Below are 16616 nucleotides of genomic sequence, written 5' to 3'. Positions count from 1 at the left end.
CCGGCCTCGTACAGATTTCCCGACCCTGTGTGCACATAGGCCCTTGGGCCAAGTGTCACGCCCAAGATGCGACCCTATCCTCAATTTGGCACGAAGGCCTCGTCAGGGATAGAAACGCATCTCGTCGTGTCGCAAGAATGGATATCATTACAAGTACATGTACTGAAAAGAAGAGATATATATATTGAATTGGCTTACACTCACCACAAGCTACATCGGAGTCACAACAGTACAATACATCAACATCATGAGTAAGAGCAGGGTTCGACTATGGACGAAAACCAACGAGAAAAGAAGAACTACGCCCATCCTTGCTATCCCAGGCTGCCGGCCTGGAACCCATCCTAGATTGATGAAGAAGAAGAAGAAGAAGCAACTCCAAATGAACAATCAACGCGCTCGCATCAAGTAACCTTTACCTGTACCTGCAATTGGTGTTGTAGTAATCTGTGAGCCACAGGGGACTCAACAATCTCATTTCCAAAGGTATCAAGACTAGCAAAGCTTAATGGGTGAGGTAAGGTTAAGTGGTGAGGTTGCAGCAGCGGCTAAGCATATATATATATGGTGGCTAACTTACGAGTACAAGAAATAAGAGGGGATGATCTACGCATAACGGACGTGACTACTGATGATCAAATGAATGATCCTGAACACCTACCTACGTCAGACATAACCCCACCGTGTCCTCGATCGGAGAAGGAACTCACGAAAGAGACAGTCACGGTTACGCACACAATTGGCGTATTTTAGTTAAGTTAACTTCAAGTTATCTAGAACTAGTGTTAAACAAAGTTTCCACGTTGCCACATAACCACGGACACGGCTTTCCGAAAAGATTGAACCCTGCAGGGGTGGTCCAACTAGTCCATCACAAATTACCACAAGCCGCATACAAATCCTCGATCACGACATTCGCGATCTCGTCGGATTCCTTAGTGGAAAACCTCAACTCTGAGATTACCCAAAGCATCACCGGAATCCCAATGCACAACATATCTCGTCAAAGGTAAAACTAATCCAGCAAGGCCACCCGACGTGTCGACGATCCCAATAGGGGCCGCGTATCTCGTTCTCAGGACACGCCGAATAAGCACAACGTACGGTGGCCTGATAGAAATCTCCCGAGTTGCCTCGGGTTGGCCCCGCAAACGGCTCTAGTGTTGGACCAGCACCATCAGCACTACCCCCCTGTATTATGTAAAATTACTCCTCGGGTTCATGACGCCCTATGCTTTCAGTATTAACAAAGTTATTATGTTGGGCAAATGTAGTACCAATGTTGGGCCTTGCCAGACCAGCTTTAGTCTAAAACTAATTATCAAGGGGGTCCCCATAACAACCCCGATCGTGTTAGGACCGCTCAAATATGGAACATAACACTGGTAGCCGAAACTAAGGGGGCGAAGGTGGAACAAAACACCAGGCTCGAAAGGCCGAGCCTTCCACCTTTTACCAAGTATATAGGTGCATTAAATTAAATATCATTAATAGGGTGATATAACAACGAACCCATGTTATCACATGGAAGCAACTGCACCTGCAACTAGCAACGCTAAAAACATGGTTAAGCAAGCGGTAACATAGCCAATCAGTGGTTTGCTAGGTCGAACAGGTTGAAGGTTATCATGGCATTGTTGAGAGGTTGATATTTAACATGTGGTAGGCAACGAGACATAATCGATAGAAACGGTAATACTAGCATGGCAATGATAGTAATGGTATATGGAGAAATGATCATTTTTCCTGAGATCCCGCTTGGTAGAAGAATGACTCCGTGAAGCAAACGAACCGATGCAGTCGAATGGGTCCTCACATTCCGACACGCTTGCGGAACTCTATCGAGACAAAGCAAACCGGAAACAAGCATCAACACACAGTATATTCACCACAGCACATGCACATTCACCACAGCACATGCACAACACACAGTGCCACCATTGGATTCACTAGGTTCTTCTACCCCAAATCAATATATTACACTGCTATGTATGCATGTAGAAAACACCAGAAACAACAAAGGAAAAACTACACAAGATCAAACTCCGCTAATAACAAGAACAGGGGATGTTCTTGATATGCCAGATTTGGCATATTCCTCCTTTGGAATATTCCAGATTTGGAAATACATCACAAAACTAAACAAAACAAAATTCATAAAATCATCAGGGGGTCCCACTGGTCATACACACTAGGGCCCCTAGTATGGCATGTGGGCTCTGGACCCACTGTCAGGGGCACACTACAGCAAGCAAATAAAAACGGAGGGAAAAAAATAACATGGGAGTAGGGGGACTCGAACCCACTACCTACTTGCAACACAACAGGGCAATCACCACTGAGCTAGGCTCGGTTCACTGCCCTAACAAGGGGAGTAACCTACCTATGCTACCTCTCCAGGCAACGCAACAGCTTTAAAAAAACCCAAATACAAAAGGGGCGCGCGAGGGGCTCGAACCCTCGACCTACTGGAGCTGCAGTGGCTCGATTGCCACTTCGATGGTGAAGTGTTACTGTTAGGACAGGGAAGGAAAAGCACATATGCAGACTCTGCTAGCTAGCACAGGAGAACAAAATCACAGAGATTAAAAGGGGGCACTGGGTTTCGAACCCAAGACCTCGCAGTCTCTGCGCAACACTCAAACCAGTCGGCAAGGAGAGGGAATTTGAACTGAAACAAGTTCGGCTCAGAATAAACTAACAACACGGGCGCCCTTCTTCTACCTCCAGACTGGAACTACCGAGGAGGAGTGTTTGACGCCGGCCAGTGGTGAGGCAACAACGGCGGCGAGGTACTACAGACGGGGGAGCGGGAACCCTAGGGGGTTCCATTCCCGGGGCTACGAGGCTCTAAGGAGCTGGGCACGGCGGAGGCGTCGAGCTCGAGCAGGGCCCGCTCCTGCTCGGGGACGCGGACGGCTACAACGAGGCTACGCGTAGACATGCATGCACGGGGAAGGGAAGGGCTCACCGAAGGGAACAGAGAGGAGATCGGGCGAGGAGGCCGATCTACACGAGCTCGAGTCACAGGGGAGCGGCTGCCGGCGCGGGCGAAGACGAGGTAGAGGCTGAGGCGTCGAAGGTGCTCCGGCCACCCTATGGCGGGAATGGAACAAGGCAGACTTGGAGAGGCCGGATACAAGGCGAGGACCCCTTCCCGATAGAGGCAGGGTCCGGAGGTGCTCGGAATCGAGCTCTTGCTCGAGACGCCGTTGAGTCACCTACAAAGACACGGGAGAGAGACAGAACAAGATGGAGGCACGACAGGTGCGGTGGAACAAGGAGAAGCGGCAGCAGGGCGGACCTGAACGGTGCTACCATGACAACAACATGAGGGAAACGAAGATGGGGAGGATAAGCGGCTCACCATGGTCTCGTGGGACTAGACGAGGAGGCCGGGGACGCGACGAGGAGGGGAGGAGGAGGAGGAGTTCGAGGGCGTGACGAAGACGAAGCAGGGAACGCAGAGAAGTGGACGTCGAGGGAGAAGCCTCCGGGGCCCTTGTGGTCCGATGCGGGGGTGAGGAAGACGACAGCGACGATCTTGACGCCCCCGAGGAAGGAGATAGTTGCTTGGTTCAAACCGAGCGCGAGCTCCAACTTGGATCAAAACCATGGCGAGGCGTGGAGGAGGCCTCTCTTGGCGGCGGCAGGAGGAAGAGAGGGGGAAAATGGAAGGAGGAGAAAACCCTAGGCCCATCGGGTGCTCTTATGTGACTAGAGGAAGAAGGGATGGCCGTCTGATCGAGCTCCAGGAGATCAATGGTGATCCCCTGGTTCATACATGAGGTGACATAGGAAGAAGAAGGGGTGGTGGGCTTAATGGGCTGAGATCAAACATGTAAGAGTTGGGCCTGCTCTGTTTATATCTACCTAGCCATTAATTAAATAAACAAATTTGGAGAATAAGGAAAAGAGAGGTAGAGAAAGAAATAGAGTTAAATAAATATTTTTGTGGAACCAAAAAAATATACTCTATTATAAAATCGGTTTGGGAATTTAACAGGAAATAAATTTACACAAGTTTGAATTAACTCATGCTTGCGTGAATTTAAAACCTAACCAAACCAATGTCAAATGGGAAGAAATTTAGGAGGGACACCCTACATAATAAATATGATTTATAGGAACAAGATGAACATTTCTGAAGGAAGTAAAAAAAATACCAAACATAATGAATTAAGTTCGTTATGTTTGAATTCAAACTCCCTTTTAAATGAACTATGGATGGGGTGAATTTAAGAGGGTGGCTGGACCTTAAGCAAAAGAATTATGGGCAAAGTTGAAGGCAAGAATTAAGATAGAAAAGAATGGAGTTAAATTGCAAGTGTGTTATGATTATAATATTTCATTATAGCCCCCTAATGATATTGGGAGGATATGTTATATAGAGAAATCAACATGCGAATTCCCTTGATTTAAATGGACAAAGGATCCGTACCATTTATGCATTTGAGTTGCAAAAAAAACGTGATGGCATGATGACATGATGAATGCAACAAACAAAATAAAACACATGGTGACAAGGGAATAAATGGGGAATCTTCTGGAATGTCGGTCTCGGGGTGTCACAACTCTCCTACACTACAAGAGGATCTCGTTCCGAGATCCAAGAATGAAAGGCGGAAGAGGATGAGAAATAACAAGAGGTAAAACTTAGTCGCTTCTTTGACAAACGAGTGAAACAAACAATCCTTGAAAGCTGCAAAGAGATGATGAATGATATATGGAACAAGCGAGAATTCACGGAAAATTTCGACAACACTTCGGTAGGAAAATGGGACAAAAATTCGATAAGAAGAGAGAATTAGAAAATATACATAACAAACAACTAAGTATAACAAGGGAACACCATGATCTTGATAGAACAACGTAATAGACCCAAAGGGGAAACATCACAATGCCTCCGGAACAATAGAATAGGAACTAGCTCATACGGAGAAGAGAATGAAGAAAAAAAATGACAACTATCATCACAATATAATTGAAGATCCTCCGGACATAGAATTGACGTAGCAGTTGGAAAACCAACAACGAATAAGAAGACAGTAGTGGGCTTATGAAAATCATCTCAACAAATGTGAGGTGACAACCAACCACTAAAAGAAACAAGGATAGTTGAAAGCAAAGATATCGAAACTTCTTACACCAAGAGGGTGCATTGAGAACTTGGATTAATGACAAGCACCATGATAGCAACAATCCATAGGAAAAGCTTTAGGTGAAATCCAAACCAAGATAACTCAAAGAAGAAATCATGGGTTGAAAATATCTCATGATCACAGAATCGGTGGATTTAATTATCTCATTCTTGAAAGGAAAACTCTTCAAGGCTCCTACACTAACAAGAATGCTATAATACCACCTCAAGGATAAAGGAGAACAACACATTGGAAATGCAAGAGAAAGAATAGTTGAGGTACTCCAACAAGAATCTTGAAGAAAACTTGAGAATGAATCACATCCTTGAAGAACCACCATGAAGGACCTCCGTATCAAAAGGACGATGCAAGATATGAAGGATGAAAGGAATACGATTATGACCTTGCCAAGATTTAGATGAAGCTTCACAAAGAGATACTTGATAAAACTTGGAACTCCGAAAAAGAAAAGATAAGAACACTTGAGAAAAAAGAATTGATATCATTAGCCACTCCGGAAAAAGAATTGAAATCTCTTGGAAGAAGGAAGAACAAGAATAAGAATTATGTTATGCTCATCCTTCATCAAATTAAATTGATGACAAGCAACGGATTTAGCATACCACTTATTCTTCTTGAAAGAATCTTGAAGAGGTAGAGAGGTAAGCACCATTTCAGGCATAATTGAAGGAAGCACCGGTAAGAATTCATAGTTGAATGGAAATACCAAGAGTTAATGGAGATACATGAGAATATAGAGATCATGAGCCACGTGAGAGAAAACTTGAATGAGGCACCGGAATAACCGAGAGACGAACGAAGAGACAACAATTGAGAAGAATTGAGGATGAAAGCTGAAAGCTGAGAACGAAGAATCTTCTGAAATGATGGCCTTCGGAGGATCGAGAAATGAAAACAACTCAAAAAAACACCAGATAGCCAGAAAGGGATTACTCAAGAACGAAAACAACTCAGAAGACAACACGAAGCTGAAATGATATCTTCAAGAGAATGGAACAAGATTTGAGAGAAACACTCCTTTGAATCTTCAATGGAGAGAATGACGAGAAGAACATCACCAAGAATATTGAGACACTCCGGAATAATGAAGAATGAAAGGTTGAGACGAATAAGAGAATTAATTCAAATTGATCTTGAAGAAGGGATATGACTGATGAAATTCATACTTATGTCATAGTTGAAAGGAATTACGGATCTCCGGAAAAGATTACAAGAGTCAGATAAGATCCTGGGAAAAACCTGTGGGTTATGGGCACACTGAAGAAACCACTATTGGAAAAGGTTGCTAGAACGAGAGATATTGCACCGGTATAAGAAAAATAGATAAGGTGAGCACCCCGAAATAATTGAAAGAATTGAAAACGAGATTTTCTGAGATAACTTTAGCACTCCGGATAGACTAGAGAGAAATGAATAACAAAACAGGCTGATAAAAATCTCCAACATAGGAAAGAATTGAAAGATGAATAGGATATGATGACACAGATAGCTTGAACTGAATTCATCGGAAAAGATAACAAGACTGAATGAAGATGAACATGAAGCTCCTAAGAATCTTCACAATGAATCACCGGGTAAGAGAGAAAAGAACAGACAGTGAAAGCACCATGAAAAGAAAACTGTTGGATGAAAAATGAATCACTGAAGAAAAGGGTGGGAGGGCGGGGAAAAACAAAGACAACTTGGGACAGATGAGATGAACCCCGGAAAGAAAAGAGAGATTGATCTTGCAAATATTGGAGAGGATTGAATTCACTTGAAGAGAAACACACCGGTTGAAAATAATTGACACGATGACTCCGGTTGAAAAGGAATTGATAAGACAATTGATAGAGCAAAAGAATTTGCATTCCCATAAAAATATGAGAACACCTCTTGGAAAAGATATGAAATCACCACTTGACATCGAAGCAACACGAATTACCATATTCAACAAAACAAAGGATGCGAATTGCAATTAGCCAGAACAAACTCATGAGAAAGATTTTGTCCGATATTTTCATGGACAGGATCACACGGGCTCGAACCTTACAGTAGCCATCAAGTGCAAGGCAGTGCACCCGACATACGAAGCGTCCCCGAGTCGTAGCAAGCTACAAGGAATCTTTAAGACAGAACGAGAACCGCTATAAGTCGACCGTCAACAAACGAATCCACTAGATGTCGAACCCCAACCTAACATCATGTATTTGTTGGAAGATTGTCATATAAGCAACAACTTGAATTCCCAACTAAGAACTCCCGAAATATCTGGTCATTCAATCTGGTACACGGATACAAGGAGTAATATCACACAACTCCTATACTAACCCGTCACGTGTATCACATCCGTCAACACACAACGAGAATCTCGGACCTTCATCTACAACAGACCCTCGTGATCACAACGATACAAAGTATGGCAGTACTCCCGGACAATCTGCACCAGTACTGGGGAAATCGGGGTTATCTCACCACTACTAGTATTGAAGCAATTACGAACATCCCCTTCGTTCTAAGATACTAAGAAACCTGAATGATAACAATGTGCTCGAGAATCCCCTGGAGCTCAACTCCCCGGAAGAAAATCAAATCAGACAGGAGGCACCAAGACAGAACTCCGCCACATCGGCATCATATAGATTCCAAAAATATCCGCGTGATCCTAAATTTTTTTTGAGTGAGAAGAGGAGTAGAATTAAAATATTACGTCAAGATTCCTCACCAGAGCATAGAAGAGGAAAAAAAGAATCCTACTCGCCGATACGTAACTAGACTCGAAGCAATTTTTCACTAGACTCGACTCGGCCAAGTTCGATCAATCAAGGGGGCTCCTAGGTCGGTACTGCTCTAATACCAACTTGTCACGCGCAAGATGCGACCCTATCCTCAATTTGGCACGAAGGCCTCGTCAAGGATAGAAGCGCATATCGTCGTGTCGCAAGAATGGATATCGTTACAAGTACATGTACTGAAAAGAAGAGATATACATATTGAATTGGCTTACACTCGCCACAAGCTACATCAGAGTCACAGCAGTACAATACATCAATATCATGAGTAAGAGCAAGGTCCGACTACGGATGAAAACAAACGATAAAAGAAGAACGACGTCCATCCTTGCTATCCCAGGCTGCCGGCCTAGAACCCATCCTAGATCGATGAAGAAGAAGAAGAAGAAGCAACTCCAAATGAACAATCAACGCGCTCGCGTCAAGTAACCTTTACCTGTACCTGCAACTGGTGTTGTAGTAATCTGTGAGCCACACGGGACTCAACAATCTCATTTCCAAAGGTATCAAGACTAGCAAAGCTTAATGGGTGAGGTAAGGTTAAGTGGTGAGGTTGCAGCAGCGGCTAGGCATATATATATGGTGGCTAACTTACGAGTACAAGAAATAAGAGGGGATGATCTACGCATAACGGACGTGACTACTGATGATCAAATGAATGATCCTGAACACCTACCTACGTCAGACATAACCCCACCGTGTCCTCAATCAAAGAAGGAACTTACGAAAGATAGAGTCACGGTTACGCACACAGTTGGCATATTTTAATTAAGTTAACTTCAAGTTATCTAGAACCAGTGTTAAACAAAGTTTCCACATTGCCACATAACCGTGGGCACGGCTTTCCGAAAAGATTGAACCCTGCAGGGGTGCTCCAACTAGTCCATCACAAATTACCACAAGCCGCATAGAAATCCTCGATCATGACACTCGCGATCTCGTCGGATTCCTTAGTGGAAAACCTCAACTTTGAGATTACCCAAAGCATCACCGAAATCCCGATGCACAAGATATCTCGTCGTAGGTAAAACTAATCCAGCAAGGCTGCCCGACATGTCGACGATCCCGATAGGAGACGCATTCTCGTTCTCAGGACACGACGGATAAGCACAGCGTACAGTGTCCTGATAGAAATCTCCCGAGTTGCCTCGGGTTGGCCCCGCAAACGGCTCAAGTGTTGGACCAGCACCATCAGCACTGACCCCCTGTATTATGTAAAATTACTCCTTGGGTTCATGACGCCCTATGCTCTCAGTATTAACAAAGTTATTATGTTGGGCAAATGTAGTACCAATGTTGGGCCTTGCCAGGCCAGCTTTAGTCTAAAACGAATTACAAGGGGGTCCCCATAACAACCCCGATCGTGTTAGGAGCGCTCAAATATGGAATATAACACCGGTAGCCAAAACTAAGGGGGCAAAGGTGGAACAAAACACCAGGCTAGAAAGGCCGAGCCTTCCACCTTTTACCAAGTATATAGGTGCATTAAATTAAATAGCATTAAGAGGGTGATATAACAAGGAACCCATGTTATCACATGGAAGCAACTGCACTTGCAACTAGCAACGCTAACAACATGGTTAAGCAAGCGGTAACATAGCCAATCAGTGGTTTGCTAGGTCGAACAGGTTGAAGGTTATCATGGCATTGTTGAGGGGTTGATATTTAACATGTGGTAGGCAACGAGACATAATCGATAGAAACGGTAATACTAGCATGGCAATGATAGTAATGGTATCTGGAGAAATGGTCATCTTGCCTGAGATCCCGCTTGGTAGAAGAATGACTCCGTGAAGCAAACGAACCGATGTATTCGAACGGGTCCTCACATTCCGACACGCTTGCGGAACTCTATCGAGACAGAGCAAACCGGAAACAAGCATCAACACACAGTATATTCACCACAGCACATGCACAACAAGATGCACTACCTAATATAATGCATGGATGCTCAACCCATATTGATGCACTTAACCCATCCTACATCGGTAAACAAGTGCCACCTTATCACAAAGTGACACTTCTGCCTAACTGCTCACAACTGGAATCCAGTGCCACCATTGGATTCACTGGGTTCTTCTACCCCAAATCCAAATATTACACTGCTGTGTATGCATGCAGAAAACACCAGAAACAGCAAAGGAAAAACTACACAAGATCAAACTCCGCTAATAACAAGATTTGGCATATTTCTCCTGTGGATATTCCAGATTTGGAAATACATCACAAAACTAAACAAAACAAAATTCATAAAATCATCAGGGGGTCCCACTGGTCATACACACCAGGGCCCCTAGTATGGCATGTGGGCTCTGGACCCAGTGTCAGTGGCACACTACAACAAGCAACTAAAAACACAGGGAAAAAAATAACATGGGAGTAGGGGGACTCGAACCCACTACCTACTTGCAACACAACAGGGCAATCACCACTGAGCTATGCTCGGTTCACTGCCCTAACAGGGGGAGTAACCTACCTATGCTACCTCTGCAGGTAACGCAATAGCTTTAAAAATAACCCAAATACAAAGGGGCGCGCGAGGGGCTCGAACCCTTGACCTACTGGCGCTGCAGTGACTCGGTTGCCACTTCGATGGTGAAGTGTTACTGCTAGGACAGGGAAGGAAAAACACATATGCAGACTCTGCTAGCTAGCACAGGAGAACAAAATCGCAGAGATTAAAAGGGGGCACTGGGTTTCGAACCTGAGATCTCGCAGCCTCTGCGCGGCGCTCAAACCAGTCGGCAAGGGAGAGGGAATCTGAACTGAAACAGGTTCGGCTCAGAATAAACTAACAACACGGGCGCCCTTCTTCTACCTCCAGACTAGAACTACCGAGGAGGAGGGTTTGACGCCGGCGAGTGGTGGGGCAACAACGGCGGCGGGGTACTACCAACGGGGGAGCAGGAACCCTAGGGGTTTCCATTCCCGGGGCTACGAGGCTCTAAGGAGCTGGGCACGGCGGATGCGTAGAGCTCGAGCAGGGCCCGCTCCTGCTCGGGGACGCGGACGACTACAGTGAGGCTACACGTAGACAGGCATGCACGGGGAAGGGGAGGGCTAACCGAAGGGAACGGAGAGGAGATCGGCCGAGGAGGCCGATCTACGCGAGCTAGAGTCACAGGGGAGCGGCTGCCGGCGCGGGCAGAGACGAGGTTGAGGCCGAGGCGTCGAAGGTGCTCCGGCCACCCTAGGGCGGGAATGGAACAGCGCGGACTTGGAGAGGCCGGATCCAAGGGGAGGACCCCTTCCCGATAGAGGCAGGGTCCGGAGGTGCTCGGAATCGAGCTCCTGCTCGAGGCGACATTGAGTCACCTGCAAAGACACGGGAGAGAGACAGAACAAGATGGAGGCACGACAGGTGCGGTGGAACAAGGAGAAGCGGCAGCAGGGCGGACCTGAACGGTGTTACCATGACAAGAACATGAGGGAAACGAAGATGGGGAGGAGAAGCGGCTCACCATGGTCCCGTGGGACTAGACGAGGAGGACGGGGACGCGACGAGGAGGCGAGGAGGAGGAGGAGTTCGAGGGTGTGACGAAGACGAAGCAGGGAACGCAGAGAAGTGGACGTCGAGGGAGAAGCCTTCGGGGCCCTTGTGGTCCGATGATAGATTGATAAATAAATAAAAGATAAAAAGTGCAGCAAGTATTTTTGGTATTTTTGTATAAGTAAACGAGATTGATCTTATAATAAAAGTAGACCCGAGGGCCGTAGGATTCACTAGTGGCGTCTCTCTCGAAAAAGTAGCATACGGTGGGTAAACAAATTAATGTTGGGAATTGATAGAAAAACAAATAATTATTACGCTATCCAAGGCAATGATCATGATATAGGCATCACATCCTAATCAAGTAGGACTCCTGCCTGCATCTACTACTATTATTTCACACATCGGCCGCTATCTAGCATGCATCTAGTGTATTAAGTTCATAAGAACGAAGTAATGCATTAAGAAAGATGACATGATGTTATCAATAAAAAAGCATATAAGAATTCATCCCAACTTGTTATCCTTAATGGCAACAACACGTGCGTATCAACTCCCCTTCTCTCACTAGGACTAAACACCGCAAGATCGAACCCATTACCGAGCACCTCTTCCCATTGCAAGAAGATTTAATCTAGTTGGCCAAACCAAATCAAAACTTCGGAGAAGAAATACAAGGCTATACTAAATCATGCATAAAAGAGAACAATAAATAACTCAAATAAAACAAGGATAGATCTGATCATAAACTCACAATTCATCGGATCCCAAAAAACACACCGCACAAAGTCATTACATCGAATGGATCTCCATGAAGATTATGGATACCGTTGTATTGGGATACAGAGAGAGAGAGAGAGAGAGAGAGAGACATAGAGACAAAGAGAGAGAGCCATCTAGCTACTACTTACGACCCTGTAGGTGTGTGGTGAACTACTCACACATCATCAGAGAGGCGGAAGGTTGATGTAGAGCCCCTTCGTGATGAGTTCCCCTTCCCGCGGTGTACCGGAAAAGGCCTCGAGATGGGATCTAGAGAGAAGATGGGCTTGCGGTGTCGGAAAAAGTAGTTTGTGGACACCCTTGAGGGTTTTGGAATATTCCTGAATTTATAGTGGAGGAGGTAGGGCAAATGGAGCATGGAGGGGCCCACACAACTTCAGGGCGCCCCCTCGGGTGTGCCCTGGTGTTGTGTGGGGACCTCCAGCAAGATCTTCCTTGGCCTCCAAGTTCCAGGTGATCCTTATCTTCAATAAAAACCTCAAAAACTTTCAGGACGATTTGATCTTATCTGATATTGATTTCCTGCGAAAAAAAAACAAGAACTGACACTTGGCACTAAGTTAATAGGTTAGTCCCCCAAAAAGATATAAAAGGTATAAAATGATAATAAAAGCATCCAAAAATAATAATGTCATAGCATGGAACAAGCAAAAATAATAGATACGTTGGAGACGTATCATGAGGCAACACATGCTTTGCAAGAACGCAACCGCCAAGCACGTGAAGAACAAGAAGCACTACATCGTGAACATCAAGAGGAAGCCAAGCGCCAAGAGGAGAACCAAGAACAATGATACCGGGTGCGAGGACGTCACCAACGCCCCCAAGCACATCACATCGATCCTAATGATGATGACGCACCAAGGCAACAACAACAACGTCAACTCGACAACAACAATGATGTACCTCCTCCAAGAGAAGGGAATCACCAAAACAATCATAATGAAGAACATTGCTTCGGCAAGCTCAAGGTCACCATGCCAAAAAAATTCGGAAGTAATGATCCTGAAGACTATCTTTCCTGGGCACTCAAGGTTGACAAGATCTTTCGTCTACACAACTTCAAAGAAGAAAAGAAGATTTCCACGACTTCACTTGAGTTCCAAGACTACGTTCTCATTTGGTGGGAGCAAGTGGTTGAGCGAAGAAGAGAAAAGGGTGAACCTGCCATCACCACTTGGGCCCAAATGAAGGACCCCCTGCGAGCTCACTTCATGCTGACCCACTACAACCTTATCTCTTCAAGAAGCTACAACTACTCAAGCAAGGCACCAAGTTGGTAGAAGAATACTATCAAGAGATATAAATGGCCATGATCCAAGCCAATGTCAAGGAAGATGGTGAACAAACAATGGAGCACCTCTTGAATGGTCTCAATTACCAAGTCAAGAAGATTTCCAGCTATACTCCAACTTACTCGAGCTAGTGCATCAAGCATCCAAGGAAGAACACCAAGTGCAAGATGACTACAAGTACTCAAAGTTCTCTTACAAGACCTACTGCGCAAGTTCACAAGCTTCTCCGACTACGATGTCTTCAACTACGAAACCTACAACGCCTAAAGATGGCAAGTCAAATTACAAGGACAACACGACTTTGTCAAGCCGCCCTCCTACTAGAAGCAATTACAAGCCAAGATCTTCATCCTTTACTCCAACACTGGATGCTACCGCTAAAACAAGCTCAATCTAGTGCTTCACGTGCCAAGACGGTGACCATGAGACATTTGAATGTCCAACAACATGCACAATGATACTTCAAGATGATGACACCTATGACTCTATGAGAGACGACGAGATGGAAGCATTTAGCATGTGTCCATGCACCACAAGTCAATGAAGATGAAGATACACAAATCTATTGCGACAATGATTCAAGCCCCACTCTCGTTGTTTCCAAGGTTTTGACTCTTTAACAACAACAAGATGAGGACCAACATTGCCACATCTTCCATACCAAGGCAGACATCCAAGGAAAATCCATCAAGGTAATCATAGACAGCGGAACTTGCCGCAATTTGGCAAGTGAGGACCTTTGTTCCAAGCTACAATTGGTCAAGAAGAAGCATCCACGCCCGTACAAGGTCCAATGTCTTAGTGATTTCGGCACACTCCAAGTTAACCACACCATGCAAGTATCCTTCAAGATAAGTGCTTATGAAGATACTTTGGAGTGTGATGTGGTTCCCATGTACGTTTGCCATATCCTTCTTGGGATACCTTGGCAATTCGACCGCCACATCATCCATCGGACCAATCACTATATTTTCAAGATGAAGGGCAAGGAATATGTGCTCCGACGAATGACTCCATGTCAAGGTGATTGCAGACAAGCAAGCCTCATCCCATCGTGGAGATAAAAGTGAGAGAACGATCCACCTAAATGAGAGTGAGTTCGACAAGCAAAATTTGAGTGACTCCACGACGAGGGACAAGAAATATCTAGTTCTTTTAACCACAAAAAGAGACTTGAGGGATGTGAGTCATAGCCCGTGAAGTGTTCTTCACTTTGTACTTGTGTTCAAAGATGAGGTCGTGGGGACTAATGCTTCACAAATCTACCTCTTATGTTGTCTCGTTTGTTGCAGAAATTCCAAGACATTTTTCTCGATGAGCTACCTCCGGACTACCACCAAAACGAGGGATCGAGCACCGCATCGACCTCATTCCCGGTGCACCACTTCCTAACAAGACACCATACCGCGTCAACCCCGAAGAAACTAAGGGGATACAATGGCAAGTCCAAAAACTCCTAGATAAAGGGCATGTACGCGAGAGCTTAAGTCCTTGTGCGGTTCCGGTGATACTAGTACCTAAGAAAGATGGTAGCATGTGCATGTGTTTGGATTGCCACCCCATAAATGCTATAACCATTAGATATCGACATCCTATACCTGTCCTTGATGATATGCTAGACGAACTTAGTGGTGCCACTATATTTTCCAAAATTGATTTGAAGAGTGGTTACTACCAAATACGCATGCAAGAGGGCGATGAGTGGAAGACGGTGTTGAAGACTAAGTTTGGTCTCTATGAATGGCTCGTTATGCTAATGGGATTATCCCAAGCACCGGGCACTTTTATGTGTGTCGTGATCTTTGTCTCGCGTCATCTCATTGGATATTGCGTTGTGGTATACTCTGATGACATTCTTGTTTATAGTGAAACTCTAGAGGAGAATGCTACACATGTTAGGGAAGTATTTGATACGTCCATTTTGCATCATGCTTTCATGTTGATATTTATCGCTTTTTGGGCTGTTATTTCACCTCACGGTACAATACTTATGCCTTTTCTCTCTTATTTTGCAAGGTTTACATGAAGAGGAAGAATGCCGGCAGCTGGAATTCTGGCCTGAAAAAGGAGCAAGTTTGAGATGCCTATTCTGCGCAACTCCAAAAGCCGTGAAAATCAACGTGGATTTTTTTTTGTGATTTATAAAAAATACTGGGTCGAAGAAGTGCCAGAGGGGCGCCAGCACGTGGCCTCAAGCCTGCTAGGCGCGGCCACCCCCTGGCCGCGCCTAGGGGGCTTGTGGGCTCCCTGCTGGCCCACTGGTCCCCCTCTTTTGCTACAAGAAGGGTTTCAGTCTAGAAAAAATCGAGAGGAGGCTTTTCGGAGGAATCACCCCCGCCACAAGGCGAAACTTGAGCGGAACCAATCTACAGCTCCGGCAGGACGATGCTGCCGGGGAAACTTCCCTCACGGAGGGGGAAATTGTCGCCATCGTCATCACCAACACTCCTCTCATCGGAGGGGACTCATCACCATCAACATCTTCATCAGCACCATCTCATCTCCAACCCTAGTTCATCTCTCGTAACCAATCTCCGTCTCGCGACTCCGATTGGTACTTGTAAGGTTGCTAGTAGTGTTAATTACTGTTTGTAGTTGATGCTAGTTGGATTATTTGGTAGAAGAGTTTATGTTCAGATCCTTGACGCTACTCATTACCTCTCTGGTCATGAATATGATTATGCTTTGTGAGTAGTTACTTTTGTTCCTGAGGACTTGGGATAAGTCATGCTAATAGTAGTCATGTGAATTTGGTATTCGTTCGATATTTTGATGTGTTGTATGTTGTTTTTCCTCTAGTGGTGTTATGTGAATGTCTGAAAGGACCACGATGACGCCTAGAGGGGGGGGGGTGAATAGGCTATTTAAAAACTTCTTAGGATTTGGCTTAAACCTAATGCGGGAATAAACTAAGAGGATACTTTTCAAGCACAAATCCTAAATGCAATAGACACCGCAACGTGCACCAACAACACGATCTACCAAGATGGACACAACATTATTACTAACAAGCACAAGTAAGTTACACAAACTTACTTGAGCTATATCACACGACAAGTAGGTGAACGACACAAGATACTAGATCACACTATAGCACACGATATATCAAAAGCTG

The sequence above is a fragment of the Hordeum vulgare genome, chromosome 5H (assembly GCF_904849725.1).
Source record: "Hordeum vulgare subsp. vulgare chromosome 5H, MorexV3_pseudomolecules_assembly, whole genome shotgun sequence".
Taxonomy (NCBI): Eukaryota; Viridiplantae; Streptophyta; class Magnoliopsida; order Poales; family Poaceae; genus Hordeum; species Hordeum vulgare.
The sequence above is the reverse complement of the archived record's forward strand: the minus strand, read 5'-3'. Positions refer to the sequence as shown.